This window comes from Equus caballus, chromosome 6 (genome assembly GCF_041296265.1).
Source record: "Equus caballus isolate H_3958 breed thoroughbred chromosome 6, TB-T2T, whole genome shotgun sequence".
NCBI classification, from domain to species: domain Eukaryota; kingdom Metazoa; phylum Chordata; class Mammalia; order Perissodactyla; family Equidae; genus Equus; species Equus caballus.
The window spans coordinates 38,374,208-38,389,618 of record NC_091689.1 but is presented as its reverse complement, the minus strand read 5'-3'; positions in this window follow the sequence as shown (position 1 = coordinate 38,389,618).

The following is a 15,411-nucleotide window of genomic DNA, read 5'->3' as shown; positions in this document are numbered from 1 at the left end:
GATTACAGAAAAATCAATTGGAAAGCACAAAGAGTTACCATGAACTTCCTCTGCTCCCACACACAGTTTGTCCTCTTATTTACATCTTATTATATTGTGGTTATTTATTACAATTACTGAACACATATTGATATGTTATTATTAACTAAAGTCCATAGTTTACATTAGAGTTCACTGTTTGTGTTGTACCTTCTATGGGTTTTGAAGAATGTGCAATAGTATGTGTCTGTCATCACCGTGTCGTAAAGAACACTGTCACTACCCTACAAATCTCCCCTGCTGAACCTTCTCACCCCTTCATCCCTCCCCCCAGTCCTTGCCAACCACTCACCTGTTTACTGTCTCTATAGTGTTATTTTCTCCAGAATGTCATATACTCCATTAGTTTATAAGGTTATATATAGTTTATAGCTTATTAGTATAGTTTGCTTATCTATAAAATTGAAATACTACTACTACTACTAAAACCAGAAATCCAGCTTCCAGTGTCATATATATATGGACAGACCGCACATGCTTCACAAAAACTACCTTAAAATTGATCACACATCTAAATGTAAAACACAAAACTACAAAAAACTTAGAAGATAACATAGGATAAAATCTAGGTGATCTCGGATACAATCTTGATCTGGTAATCACATATTTGATACAACATCAAGAGCCCAATTCATGAAAAAAATAGACAAATTGAACATTAAAATTAAGAACGTCTGCTATGCAAATGATAATGCTAAGAGAATGAAAAGACAAACTACAGGATGAGAGAAAACCTTTCCAAAACATATATCTTACAATGGACCGGAATTCAAAATATACAAAGAACACTTATAACTCAACAATAAGAAAAAAAATAATACAGTTAAAAATGGGTACATGATCTGAACACACGCCTCACCAGAAAAGATATACAGATGACAAGTAACCATATGAAAAGATGTTCAACATGATGTCTTAAAGAATTTCAAATTAGGGGCTGGCCCAGTGGCACAGCAGTTAAGTAAGCGTGCACGTTCCGCTTTGGTGGCCCGGGGTTCACCACTTTGGATTGCGGGTGCGGACACAGCACCGCTTGGCAAGTCATGTTGTGGTAGGCATCCCACATATACAGTAGAAGAAGATAGGCAAGGATGTTATCTCAGGGCCAGTCTTCCTCAGCAAAAAGGGGAGGATTGGCTGCAGATGTTAGCTCAGGGCTAATCTTCCTCAAAACAAAAAGAATTTCAAATTAAAACAACAATGAGATTTCACTATACACATATCAGAATGGTTAGTATTCAAAATACAACAAATGCTGGTGAGGATGTGTAGCAATAGGAACTCTCATTCATTCTTGGAGAAAATGCAACATGGTATAGCCTAGCCACTTTGGAAGACAGTTTGTCAGTTCCTTACCAAACTAAACATATTCTTATCACATGACCCAGCAATCAGATTCCTTTGTATTTACTCAAATGAAGTGAAAAATTATGCCTACACAAAAACCTGAATACACATATATATGGCATTTTTTTTATATTTACCAAAACTTGGAAGCAGCCAAGATATCCTTCAAGAAAGGAAGGGATAAATTAACTGTGGTATATCTATACAATGGAATATTATTCAGTGATAAAAATAAATGAGCTATTAAGGCTTGGAAAGATGTGGATAAAACGCAAATAATATTGGTAAGTGAAAGAAACCAACATAAAAATTCTATATCCTGTATGATTCCAATTGTATGACATTCTGGAAAACATATATTTATCCAATGGCAACAGTGAATTCACGAACAAATTCCGAATATATTTTATAAAATCAAAGTGAAGTAACATACACACATGAAGATTTTGTTTCTGCCTAAAAATCTAGGAACAAAGAAAAAGACATCTCTTATGTAGTAGAAGTAGAATCCCAACTAAGAACAGCATTTCCTAGACTGGTTTACTAAAGTCCAGTATCACTTCCTAGTCTTACAAGAGAAAGATTAAAAACGTGGGTGAGCCCTCCCTTTGATGCAGATTTCATGCTTCCTTGCTCCTTACTGTCCAGTGCACTTCTACCAAATTGGGGGAAAACTCCAAGGTTATTCCCCTAGCCATTATGCCACAAGTGGCTGCTATTCCGGCTTCCTTTTTACCTCCATGCAGAGCTGCTCTCCTTTGGCATGTTCCTGTCTTACCACACTGGCTTTTGGAGTTTCCTCAAAAGTACAAAATTATGTCTCAAGGAACTTCTATTTGTTCTCTTATCAACCTGAAATGCTCTCAGTAGTGTGTGTTATTTTCTCACTTACTAAGTCTCTATTCAAATGTCACCCCTCAAAGAGAAACTGATTTACTTTCTGAACACTAGCAGTAAGGAATTACTTCTTTCAGCCCTTAGGGATTCCATCTGATGTTAAAATACATACTGAGTTCTGATTATGTAGTTCTAAAAAGTGAAAATAAATTGAATAATTTTTGCAATTTCCACAAAACCATGCTATTTTTTTCTTGTTTTATTTTATTGAAGTAACATTGGATTATAACATCATATATCTTTCAGATGTACATAGTAATATATTTCGAATTCTGTGTAGATTTAATCTTGTTCATCACCCAAAAACTAATTATAGTGCATCACCTCATATGTGAGCCTAATCACACCTTTTGCCCTCCCCCTCTTCCCCTATGGTAACCACCAATCCAGTCTCCATTGCTGTGTTTGTTTGTCCTTCTAATTATCTTCTACTTAGGAGTGAGATGATACAGTATTTGACTTCCTCCCTCTGACTTATTTCACTTCCCATAGTACCCTCAAGGTCCATCCATGTTGTCACAAATGGCCAGATTTCATCACTTTTTATGGCAGAGTAGTATTCCATTGTGTATAAATACCACATCTTCTTTATCCATTCGTCCCTTGATGGGCACCTAGGGTGCTTCCAAGTTTTGGCTATTGTGAATAATGTTGCAATGAACATAGGGGTGCAAGTATGTTTATGTCTTTGTATTTTCAAGTTCTTTGGATAAATACCCAGCAGTGGGATAGCTGGATCATATGGTAGATCTATTCTTAATTTTCTGAGGATACTGCTTACCACTTTCCCTAGTGGCTGCACCAGTTTGCACTCCAACCAGCAGTGTAAAAGAGCTCCCTTCTCTTCACATCCTCTCCAACACCTGCTGTTTCCTGTTTTGTTAATTATAGCCATTCTGACCAGAGGGAGGTGATACCTCATTGTAGTTTTGATTTGCATTTCCCTGACAGCTAAAGATGTTGAGCATTTTTTCATATGCCTGATGGACATCCGTATATCTTCTTTGGAGAAATCTCTGTTCAGATCTTTTGCCCATTTTTTAATTGGGTTGTTGGCTTTTTTGTTGTTGAGCTGTATGGGTTCTTTGTATATTTTGCATATTAACCCCTTATCTCGTATATGGTTTGCAAATATCTTCTTCCAATTGTTAGGCTGTCTTTTCATTTTTTTGATGGTTTCCTTTGCAGTTGTGGAAGCTTTTTAGTTTGATGTAGTCCCATTTGTTCACTTGTTCTTTTGTTTCCCTTGCCCGGTCAGACATGGTACTTGAAAACATGCTGCTAAGACTGACGTCAAAGAGCGTACTGCTGATGCTTTCTTCTAGAAGTTTCATGTTTTTGGGTCTTACATTCAAGTCTTTAATCCATTTTGAGTTGATTTTTGTACATGGTATCAGGAATGGTCTACTTTCATTCTTTTGCATGTGGCTGTCCAGTTTTCCAACACCATTACACCATTTATTGAAGAGATTCTCCTTTCTCCATCGTACACTCTTGGCTCCCTTGTCAAATATTAGCTGTCCATAAACATGTGGGTTCATTGCTGGGCTCTCGATTCTGTTCCATTGATCTGTGTGTCTGTTTTTGTTCCAGTACCATGCTGTTTTGGTTACTATGGCTTTGTAGTATATTTTGAAATCAAGGGAGTGTGATACCTCCAGTTTGTTGTTTTTTCTCAGGAATCCTTTGGCTATTTGGCGTCTTTTCTTGTTCCATATAAATTTTGGATTCGTTGTTCTATTTCTGTGAAAAACGTTGTTGGAACGTTACTAGGGATTGCGTTGAATCTATAGATTGCTTTAGGAAGTATGGACATGTTAACAATGCTAATTCTTCCAATCCAAGAGCATGGGATATCTTTCCATTTATTTGTGTCTTCTTGGATTTCTTTCAACAATGTTTTATAGTTTTCAGTGTACAGATCTTTCATCTCTTTGGTTAAGTTTATTAAGAGGAAAGATTAAAGAATACTAGACCATTAGGTGGCTCCTTCAGAAGTCCAAGTGACAGTTAATGAAAAGTCGAATCAGATCGAGCCAGTGTCAAAGCAAAGGAGCAAGAGGCTCTGCGTGCAGAAGGTGCATCTCGGTCCACGAGGCCTGCCTAACGAAACACCAGAGCTGGGGGGACTGAAACGATTGAAATGTACTTTTGCACAGTTCTGGAGGTCGGAAGTCTGTGATCAGGTTGACAGCTTGGTTGGGTTCTGGCAAGAGCCTTCTTCCTCGCTTGTCGACAGCTGCCTTCTCGTGGCCTCACATGGCCACTGTGGAACGAGACGCCCACCTCTGTGACCTTATTTGACATAGACTCCATCCTCCAAGCCCTGTCTCCAAGTACAGCCCCCTCAGGGCTCAGCGCTTCAAGAGATGGGCGTCGAGGGGACACAGTTCAGTCCGCAGCAGTGTGTCTAACCCGTGGGACTGGAGGATTGGTTGGATATGAAAGAGTGGACAGAAAAAAAGAGTCAAGGGAATTCTGAGAGTTTGAGACAAATAGACCCCGGAAAGATGGTGTCATTCTTAGAAATGGAAAACTAAAGGAAGAGCAGGTTGTTGAGCAAGATTGGAGCGTGACAGCCTTTTTTAGATACATTAAGTTTGAGTTTCTGGCAGGATAATCAAGGGAAGACAATCATCAGAGAACTAACCTATTCATAGAGGCTATGATTTTATGTGACACGCAAAAATCTCACTTAAAGGAAAAATGAATGAACATTGTGGTGATACAATTAGGTTAAAATATATCAATACAGAATCAGAAGTGTACATCTGTGTTCCAAGTCATGAATTAGGTTGTCCAGCCAGCCCACACTGTTGTATATTTAATCACACTCTGCCTTGATAGGCAGGTATTACACTAACAGCGCACAAGCCACGTGCAAGCCTATGTTGTTATAGTGCAGTCTCATCCTGCCTGCCCAGACCGTGGGCTGCTCTGGGTCAGTAAGCCAGCAAATCGGTGTTTGTATCTCAAGCACTTAATGTGGTACATGGCACAGAGTCAGGGATCTAAAAATGTGGAATGAATCACTCACTGGAAAAAGAGGCTGAGTCACCAGCACGCCAACTAATTTCACCTCTAGACTTTGTGTTATTCATATAAAACAACATCGTAGGAAGCTAGGCACTGGGTATTGCTCTGAATGGAATGTTCTGTACAGTGACATGTTTGCTGTAGCTGCTGTAATAATGGTTGGAAACAGAAGTTAAGGCTAAAGAGGACCAGCTCCACGCTGAGAAATTGCATCTAATTCCCCTGTCTACCATCACAACACAGGGACAAAATGACCAGGTGATGGCAGCAACTAGAAACAATAATAAGTACCCATTTAAAGTGAGGAACTTTCCAATGCCTCAATTATGGAATTTGTTTATGAAATCTACAGTATCGTATAGTTTAGTCTAATATAAAAACAACTGTATAGGAAGTGATCATTAGGTGTTTAATATAACCCAGACATCGTACAAAGGATGTCACATTCATTATTGATTTAATCCTCACAAGACCCATAAAGCAGATGCCTTTATTATTCCCAGGAGGAAACTAAGCTTATAAGGATTAAGCATCCAATGCCTACGGATAAAGATTCCCAATCATTTGATATCACACAAATGTCACTAATTAAGGCAAAGAAATGATAAGAGAAGTCAGAGATAAGATAAAATAAATACATATAGTTGATATATGGCCTGTGTATAGTTATATATTTTTTTTCATCTTTTGTTTTTAAGTTAGGACACTGATAGTTTTTCCCAACAGTGTGATTCCTTAAGGAATTCTGGCATATTCAAATTCAGGTAGGAACAATAAGGATAAGTATGCTTTGGAAACACTATAAGAAAACAAATAACAAATTTTTGAAATGGAAAGAGCCAGTCTCCTATAGTTCTTTCTCTAAGTGTTTTCAGTGGGACAAACTTTTTGGAAGATGGTGGTATTTATTTTTCAGGAAACCTTTTGCTGACACTACCTGAAAGTTCTAAGGGAAAAAGACCTTACCTGTTCTCACCCAAGGTTCTTTTGTGTTTTCTTCTTTGCAATTTTTATTTTACCTATGGTGGGCATATAAACAGTTTAAGAAGTTGACCTATTCAAGGCCTATGATGAAAAACAGCAGTAAGTATGAGTTATCTGAGAGCTAAAATGTATCTGAATAACGCTGTACTTATTCTGATAATGAGGCAGTATAGCTGAGTGATGATGGAATCAGCAGAAGCCAATAAGCTTATTTATAGCAGTATGAAAACTTACCTGCTCATTCAAATCATTAGTCTTTAAAATCCAAGCTTTCCTTGGAAAAGGTTTTATTGTAAAGTGAATGCATTATTAATTATTTGTTTACAATCTTTAATGGAGCATCTTCTCATTAATACTTGGATTTATAACTGAGATTTGAAAACATGTGGGATACAGAGGAGGTACTCACGGAGCAGATGGTATGTTTCTCAGGTCTAATACCAGGATGTTTTTTAAGATTAATGTCACAACCTAGATTTTCCCCAAGTCAGAAAGTACGAGTTCTCCTAGGCCTACCAAAAGGTCATTTTCTCCTTCTACTGAAACCTGAATTTCTAAAGAATGTACAGCTATGGGCAGTCCTTAAACAATACAGTAAATCTGTTTCCCAAAGCTCTAATTTCCTGAAAACTCTCGTTAAGTCACCAACAAGCCAAATGGGAGCATTCTACACATTTCTGGACCCACTTCTCTGAGTGAGAGGCTTTTTCCTGAGTGAATCTAGGTGTATTTAACTCCTACATATGTTATAACTCATTTCCAGCATAATTTAATTAATTTAATAAAAAATTGCAAATCCCCAACAGAGGTATAAAAGGATTGACTTCAGAACTACTTATCAGAAAGAATATTTTCATCCATTTTAATATTCTTGTTGCATTTCATGTTATACAAGGGACCAAACAAGAGGTTAGAATTTATACATAACAATAGGAAATCCTATGTCTGGAACAAATGTAGCTGCAGCAAAAGTTAGGGTATCCTTTAAGACTAAAAGCATTAATGTAGGAAACAGATCTGCTCTTACCACACGTTAAATATTAAGGACATCCTCAGACTCCACCATCCCTCAATTGTACTAACCCAGGATTAAACACTTAATTTTCCCCAAAGTAGCACTGGACCAAAAGGCATTTCAGCGGAATTAAAATCGCTGAAATTAATTGTATCTCTCCCTATAATTCACAGCTACGCAGTCCTATACCTATACATTTTTTAAATCATTTATTTAAAATTATACGGAAAATATTACAAATGGTGGTTAAATTCCTAATCCTGTCTATTTCATCCTTAGGAGAATTAACTATTGCTGAAGCTAGAGAGAATGCTGACGGCCTGTGACCCAAGACATAGCTCCACCACTGCTTGACTGCAAGAACGTTTCCCCGAGCAAACAGCGTACTTGGGAGTTAGCTGTTCCCTCTTTTAACTAATGGGTTTTGAATACGTGCTTCATGGCACCACTCTTCTAGCAAATGGGATATAATGCTGGCCAATAAGTCGTCATCAAGGTTCCTGCCCTTCCGTTGCTTGCATTCCTTTGCGGGAACGCAAAGACATCAGAAAGTGCTGACTCTTATGAGGAAAGTCAAGCAGGGTAGAAACGAGGGAATGAATGGTTGTTGGGAGCTTTCTCCATCCCCAATTTCAGCAGCAAGAAGTAGAAGCAGAAATTACATTTGTCACAGCAAGAAAGCTAGACCCTCACCCACTGCCCTCTCAGAGGGGAACATTTCAACCAGCAGATCCTTGACCTACAACTGTCCTTAAGCTAGAAAGTGCAAACGTAACACATTCATGTGGATTCTGAAAGTACACAAAGAGTGCCGTTTTGGAGCTAGAGTGGGGTTTTAGTAGTAGTGTTGGTGTCAACACTAAAACCAACATCTTTCATTGGTAGGATTCTAAATTCTTTCCCACATATAATCTTGCTTAATCCTGTAAACTAAGATACCTCTGCTGACCTAGATTTCGTTGGCTCTAACTCATTATCAGGCATTACACCTGCTTCCCACATGAAAATAATCTCTAGTAATGGGCTAGCCTCCACTGTCAGCTTGCCAAAGTGTTGAACGTCACGTAAGAAAGAAAATAATCAAGAGACAAAGGAAAGCGAATGACCTAACTTTTGATATCCTCATGCAACGAGATATTTCCAAATAATAACATGGGAGTCATTTCCAAGCTTTTGACAGAACAGCAACAAAAAAGGAAGTTACAAAAGGTGGGCTTTATTCTTGTTTTGGCCAGGCACAAAATTATTTACACTACACCCCTAGTTTAATTCCTGTTGGTACACATATCTTGGATCAGTCAGCAGAGAGAGAAATAAGCTTTGACGGCAGTCAGGCAACACCTATATGCTGCCTCATGCGACTCACATGAAGACAGCTGACATCAGCCTGTACAGCAGGTCACCTTGTCACTTTGGGGAGCACTCAGAGCATGATGGACCCGGAGCCTCAGCAGGGTAGCTATGCACGCTCTTCAGCAGCAGAGAAAGTCAACAGCCCTCTCCGTGTCTGTAATGAGGAGCCCGATTACCAGCTTCTGTTGTGTGACACATTCTCAGTCATGTTGCACAACTGCCATTGTGTTTCCATCTGTCACTTTCAGTGTGCTTTTGGGAACAGAGCTAGAAGATTTAAGTTCTTTCACAAGAATTTTTTTAGCTATAGCTTATAGCTGACAAAGGACATTTAAATAATTGAGGAGGTTATTTTCTAGCCAATCCCAAATCAAGAAGGCCAAGTCGCTAAAAAGGCAGAGTGAAAACACAAAATAAGTATTTCCTGACTTGTGGTAATTCGTTCCCAAGCAAATTTATTGAGAAAGATAAGATTTAGTAAAATGATGTATCAGAAACGACCCTGACTTCCTGATACTGAACAGTAAACTGTGGACCAGGCATCAGGAAACGCCCACGGCTGCAAGAAGGTGCTTCCTACCCCACGGGGGAAGCCGTCTCACTGTTTTCACAGTCAACACAAAAGGCAGCCGCAAGAGCTAACATCATTTTATCCCCAAATGCAGACAAATTTTTCTTTGTATCATCCTTAGGAGGATTAGAGGGTATAAGGGCTCTTACTCCTATTTTTCAAAAAGAGAATCAAGATTCAGGAGATTAAAAGAATGTCCCAAGTTCGTCTAAGTCAACAGAAATACAATGAGGTCCAGCACCACGTTTCCTATGGGGTGATAACCTGATAAAGCTAAGGGAACTGGCAGAAAATGCTGCCTAATCAATCTTCTGGAAGGGCTCTGAGGCCTCTACAAAAATCTCTCCCAGCTGTCACCCACCTTTGCAGGCTCCACACATTCTATCCAATCTTCCCTTGGTGAAAGGATGGATGGAAGGAAGCACCATGTGCTCTAAGGCAAAACACGCTGATGTGACTTGGACATTTTTCAAAAGATTACTACAAATTCTGGCATTGCTGCAAAGCCATTGAGCAGTGAATTATGAACTTCGGCCTCAATTTCAAAACTCATTTTTTTCTTGTATTTAAACAGGAACCATAATAGGTAGACTATACCAACAAAACACAGTAAGTAATTTCAAGAATTAACTCTTTTTCCACAAAGGATAAATGTGCCATTGAATCTTGGTACCAGACAGAGCTTGGTACAAAGAATCTTCATAATAAAATCAACATTAAAACAAGGTACACTTTTGGGGCTGGCCCCATGGCTGAGTGGTTAAGTTTTCACACTCTGCTTCGGCGGCCCAGGGTTTCACTGGTTCAGATCCTGGGCGTGGACATGGCACCGCTCATCAGGCCATGCTCAGGCGGTGTTCCACATTGCACAACCAGAGGCAGTTACAACTAGAATCTACAACTATGTACTGGAGGTGGCTTTAGGGAGGAGAAGAAGAAGAAAAAGAAAAAGAAGATTGGCAATAGATGTTAGCTCAGGTGCCAATATTAAAAAAAAAACAAGGTAAACTTTTAATGCTGGAATTTTTCTCTTCTTTTAGATTTATTCTACTTTTCTGTATTTTTAAGTTTTTTCTCTTCTTTTAGATTTATCTTACTTTTCGTATTTTTAAGTTTTCTTTAAAGGATATGCCTTATATCCAGGAATAAAAAATATAAGCAAAAATAATTTTTATAAAATATTTTTTCTCTGAGGTTACAGTACAAAATTCATGCATTAAGAAAAATATTCAAAAAACAGAATTTCAGATTGTGTTTATAATCATTAGTGTGGTAGCAATAATTCAGATTTAACAAAGCTATAAGGACACTTTTATGACTTGATTCCTAAATACAATGCTTTGTTAACAGGCAACTTTGTGCTTCTGCTTCTAAGCTCTAAAATAAGGATACTAAATCCACTCCTACTTAATTGATAGGACAATTATAGCAATAACAAGATCACAATCATAGGAATAACTAGATAATTACCACCTGCTTAAGGTGGTACTATTTCCTTAAAACCAGGTGATGATTCTGAAAAGGTAGATAGTTCATTTTAATAACCATCATGTGGTATTAGTATCCAAATTTTATTACTGTGAATATTTTTTAATCTTATAGAAACAAACAAATTCAAGTTGGCTGGTATGATAGAAACAGGCTGTGTGTTTGAATCCTACAATTTTCTTATCAGTTACTGTTTAAATACATCTGAGGAGCCTCAGTATTCTCATCTTTAGAATGGGGATAATAATACCTATTTCTCAGAGATTTTTAAGGATTAAATGAGCTAATGTATGTTCAGAGCATCTCAGAAAGTCTGGCATATACTAGGGGCTCCATCAATGAATTTTCTTCATTCCATAACATGCTTGTGCAAATCTGCTTACATCTTGTGACTGATGCTTATCTTTACTAATAATATATTCAAATACTGCCACATGTGTCAAATGAGAAATGGCTGACCTAGGTTTTGTAAAGCTGACTTTGATAAACTAATGTACAAACGCTGAAGTCAATGAAACTGACATTGCTTTCTGATGGTGACATTAATTATTTTACTTAACATAAGCCTTCAATACCCATGACTATTGTTTTTTTAATCAGTACAATTAATTTACCGACACATTCACTTATGCAAATACTTCTGTGCCTCTGCATTGTGTGGGGTTGGAGCTACGTGATCTACGAGACACGAGGCAGGCAGAACACTCGCCTTCAAGGAGTTACAATTTAGTACGAGAGCTGAGACACCTGATCAATCTTTACAACGAAACTGCAAATACTAGTTTTCAGTTATGAATAGATGTGGTGTCAGCGCTGATTCCACTGCTGTCCTTGAGATTTTGGTCAAATTACTTAACCCCAGCTTTTCGTATGTGTGTTCCCTTGTAAGGTGCTCTATTTTTTAAAAGAAGTTCCATGGGTCAAATAAGCTTATTCTTATACATAAGAATACATTATTTTTGAAAAAATAAACAGGATTCTTATATAGTTTAACTCAGAAAAAATTGTAACAGTGTAACTCTATATGAACGAGAAGTTCACGCAAACTATCTGCCCTTTTATTTATATTCTATTGTGAGCTAGTAAATGCTTAATATTAAAACAGAGGATAGGTTTAGAACTAAAACATATCCAAATTCTATGTTCTGAATAAAAATTGACTATCGTATTTCCCTTTATTTTAGAAACTTAAAGGCAATCTGGCTTCATACTTAAGGGACCTAAGTCAGAGATTTTCATGTATATGTTGGTACAACACCTCCTCTTCCTTATTCTGGAGCTGAATTCATCTTGTTTTGTGGGAAATCAATTTTATATTGTTTAGATAAGGTTGACTACCCACAATCCTATCCTACCATGGCTTCAGCCACAGGACAGCACAGGTCAATTCACGGACTCCATTCTCTGGATACACTGGTTGGTTGAGAGATGGGAATTCAGGAAAAGCTAGAATGGCGTGGACACCGTGATGCACCGTCAAGACTTATGTCCCAGGTGTGGGAAGTGCTGTCAGTAGGGGATCCTCAGTGGCTGGGCCCCTTCATAGACTGCCTTCCCTTCCCTGGGTGGCCCACATCCAATAATGGATCCACATAGGGGTGTCAAGACCAGCCATCTTTGCCCAGTGGGAGGCAACCCTGAAAAGCTTCCTCTCATTGGAGGATGCTGTCATTGGGCCGGCATGGCAGCTCAATTTCTCTCTCTGCCCACTCCGGTTTCCTTCTCTTTTCCACAGGCATTGGTCCCAACAAACATCCTGTAAGGTAAACTCTGTCTCAGACTCGGCCTCACAGAAACCCTATTTGTGACACAGGCCAAAGGGAGTCTTCTCCAATACGTGAATGCTGCGTGAGCAAGGTCTGTTTTCTTCTAGCTTAACTCTATGTTACAATCACGTAAGCCTGAAGCTACCCTTATCCATATTTTCACCATGGAGAGAAAGCCTCAAGACAAACACAATACTTCAAGATGAAGCAGAGCAGAGGGGAATGGAGAGATAATGAGAGAGTGAGGCAGGGAGGGAGGGAAGGAGAGAGTGAGAGAGAGAACACGTGAGAGAGTAAGAACAAGACTGATGTAACGATTACACTGCAAAACCTGGATCCTGCCATCCCTCTGTCAGTAGAACTCCTGGATGTCTTTATTTTAAACTCCTTTGAGTTGAGGTGTTTATTTTCTGTTTACAGGTGAAAGACCATGATTATTATAGATACATACTGATATCAAATCTTACTAACTTCAAATAACATGTGTTGACTGATACACAGAGCAGGGCTATGCGTGGCCAATACCTGCTCATGGACGATAATGCAAAGTATGTAATAAAGAAAAAAAAGCTTTAGATCTTCTTAATTGCAAGTTATTTCTTTACACAAAAAATATGTGATTCCAACAATAAATAAAGCAATGCTATCTTGTAATCATATTTGAATATTTTGCCAGGTATCCACAGATTCAGCCTGCAACTCAACACTCTTCGAATTCAAATGCGTAAGAACAGAAAGTATACAATAGTCTTATTGTTCCTGTGTAAACTAGAATCTAGTGGTTTTCCTTAAACGGAATAAAAGGTTCCAGTTAATAAAGCCAACTGGCGATAGTACGAAGTGGAGTCTATGGATCTGGAACTCCACATTATCATATTCCAAAGTTCCATTCTGACCTTCTCCTAAGACTCTCGTCTTCGGCAGAATATTATCAGGCTCTCTGTTTGATATAGTGATTGCCTACTGATTTTAAGTTTCCTCAACTGCTCTTTGTCACTGTGCACCCTTCACTAAAGTCCATCAGCTATTTCAGTATGTTCATTATTAGGTAAGGAATGGGGAGGAAAATTATGAAAAAGGTCAAATGCACCTTTAACCGTCACACTTTAATTAAATTTATATGACTTATTCAGGTGAAACCCAGGAAAAAGTAGCTGTAGTAAAACATGTTCATGAGTTCCACTTGTACAAAACTCATTTGGTCTTCCAACTGGCAACTGAATTTTATTTTGATGTATAATTTGAAAAAGGTTGGAATGTTCGATGATTACGCCTGTTAAGTCTGGGAGAAGTTATAATTTACCAACTCTTTCTTAAAGATTTAATTAACAAACAGTAAAAATTTATCTGGCTGCTATGTTTTTTTGGTGATGGAACATTGAGAACTAAAATATTATTTTATATAATGGGAAATCATGTTATTTTCTATCTCAAGCTATAAATCAGATACACTGTTTAATTACCAGAATCTCTGAATTTTTCTATAATTTTTGGCTCCGAACTCTTATTACTCCTCCGTGTATCACGCCCTTGGCTCGGAGAACTCTCTGAAATCAGTATTATTACTTTAAGAGACAGGAACTAAGAAAGCAAATCTAACTACCATATTTTGAGCTTCATATTTTAAGCTCTTTTTACTGAGTCCTGAACAATAGATCAAAAAATTATATTTATTGACATAGTTCATATCCATTTAAGCAAATAGCAACATGACTTAACGATATAATTACATTAACAAATAGTGTAAATGTCAACGTAGTTGCTGTAATGAAGTTTTACATGTATTATCTATAGTATTAGTAACATTACTTCAGCAGATTCCTATGCCAATTTCAACGACAACCCACAGAATTCCTGCTTTTGTTAACTCAAATTAAATATAGAGCCTTATAAAAGTGAGAGATGCATGTTTTTCGCAAAACTACTTCAAGAAAAAAATCACTTGCTTTCATAACCTGAAAATGAATCAGCATAGGCTAGGACATCAGAAATTGATATTCAGGGGCTGGCCCCATGGCCGAGTGGTTAAGTTCGTGCACTCCGCTGCAGGTGGCCCAGTGTTTCGTTGGTTCAAATCCTGGGCGCGGACATGGCACTGCTCATCAAACCATGCTGAGGCAGCATCCCACATGCCACAACTAGAAGGACTCACAACGAAGAATATACAACTATGTACTGGGGGGCTTTGGGGAGAAAAAGGAAAAAAATAAAATCTTTAAAAAAAATAAGAAATTGATATTCATTTTCTTCATTATTCAGAACACTTTATTAATTGCTTCTCAATAAATAAAACTGCTTAAGTGAAGACAAGTCAATAAAACTGTGTGACTTGCTTCTTGGACAAGGGAAACAAAAGAAAGAATAATCAAGTGGGACTTCATAAGACTAAAGAGCTTCTACAAGGCAAAGGAAAACAGGATTGAAACGAAAAGATAACCCACCAACTGGGAAAAAATATTTTCAAATCATATATCTGACAAAGAGTTAATCTCCATAATATATAAAGAACTCACACAACTCAACAACAAAAAATCAGAATAACCCGATCAAAAAACTGGCAGGGGATATGAACAGACATTTCTCCAAAGAAGATATATAGATGGCCACCATGCACATGAAAAGATTCTCATCACTGATCATCAGGTAAATGCAAATCAAAACTACACTAAGATATCACCTTACACCTTTTAGAATGGCTATAATAACCAAGACAAAAAAAATAATAAATTTTGGAGAAGTTGTGGAGAAAAAGGAATCCTCATACACTGCTGGTGGGAATGCAAACTGGTGCAGCCACTATGCAAAACAGCATGGAGATTTCTAAAAAAACTGAAAATAGAAATACCATATGACCCAGCCATCCCACCACTGAGTATCTATCCAAAGAACTTGAAATCAGCAATTCAAAGAGACTT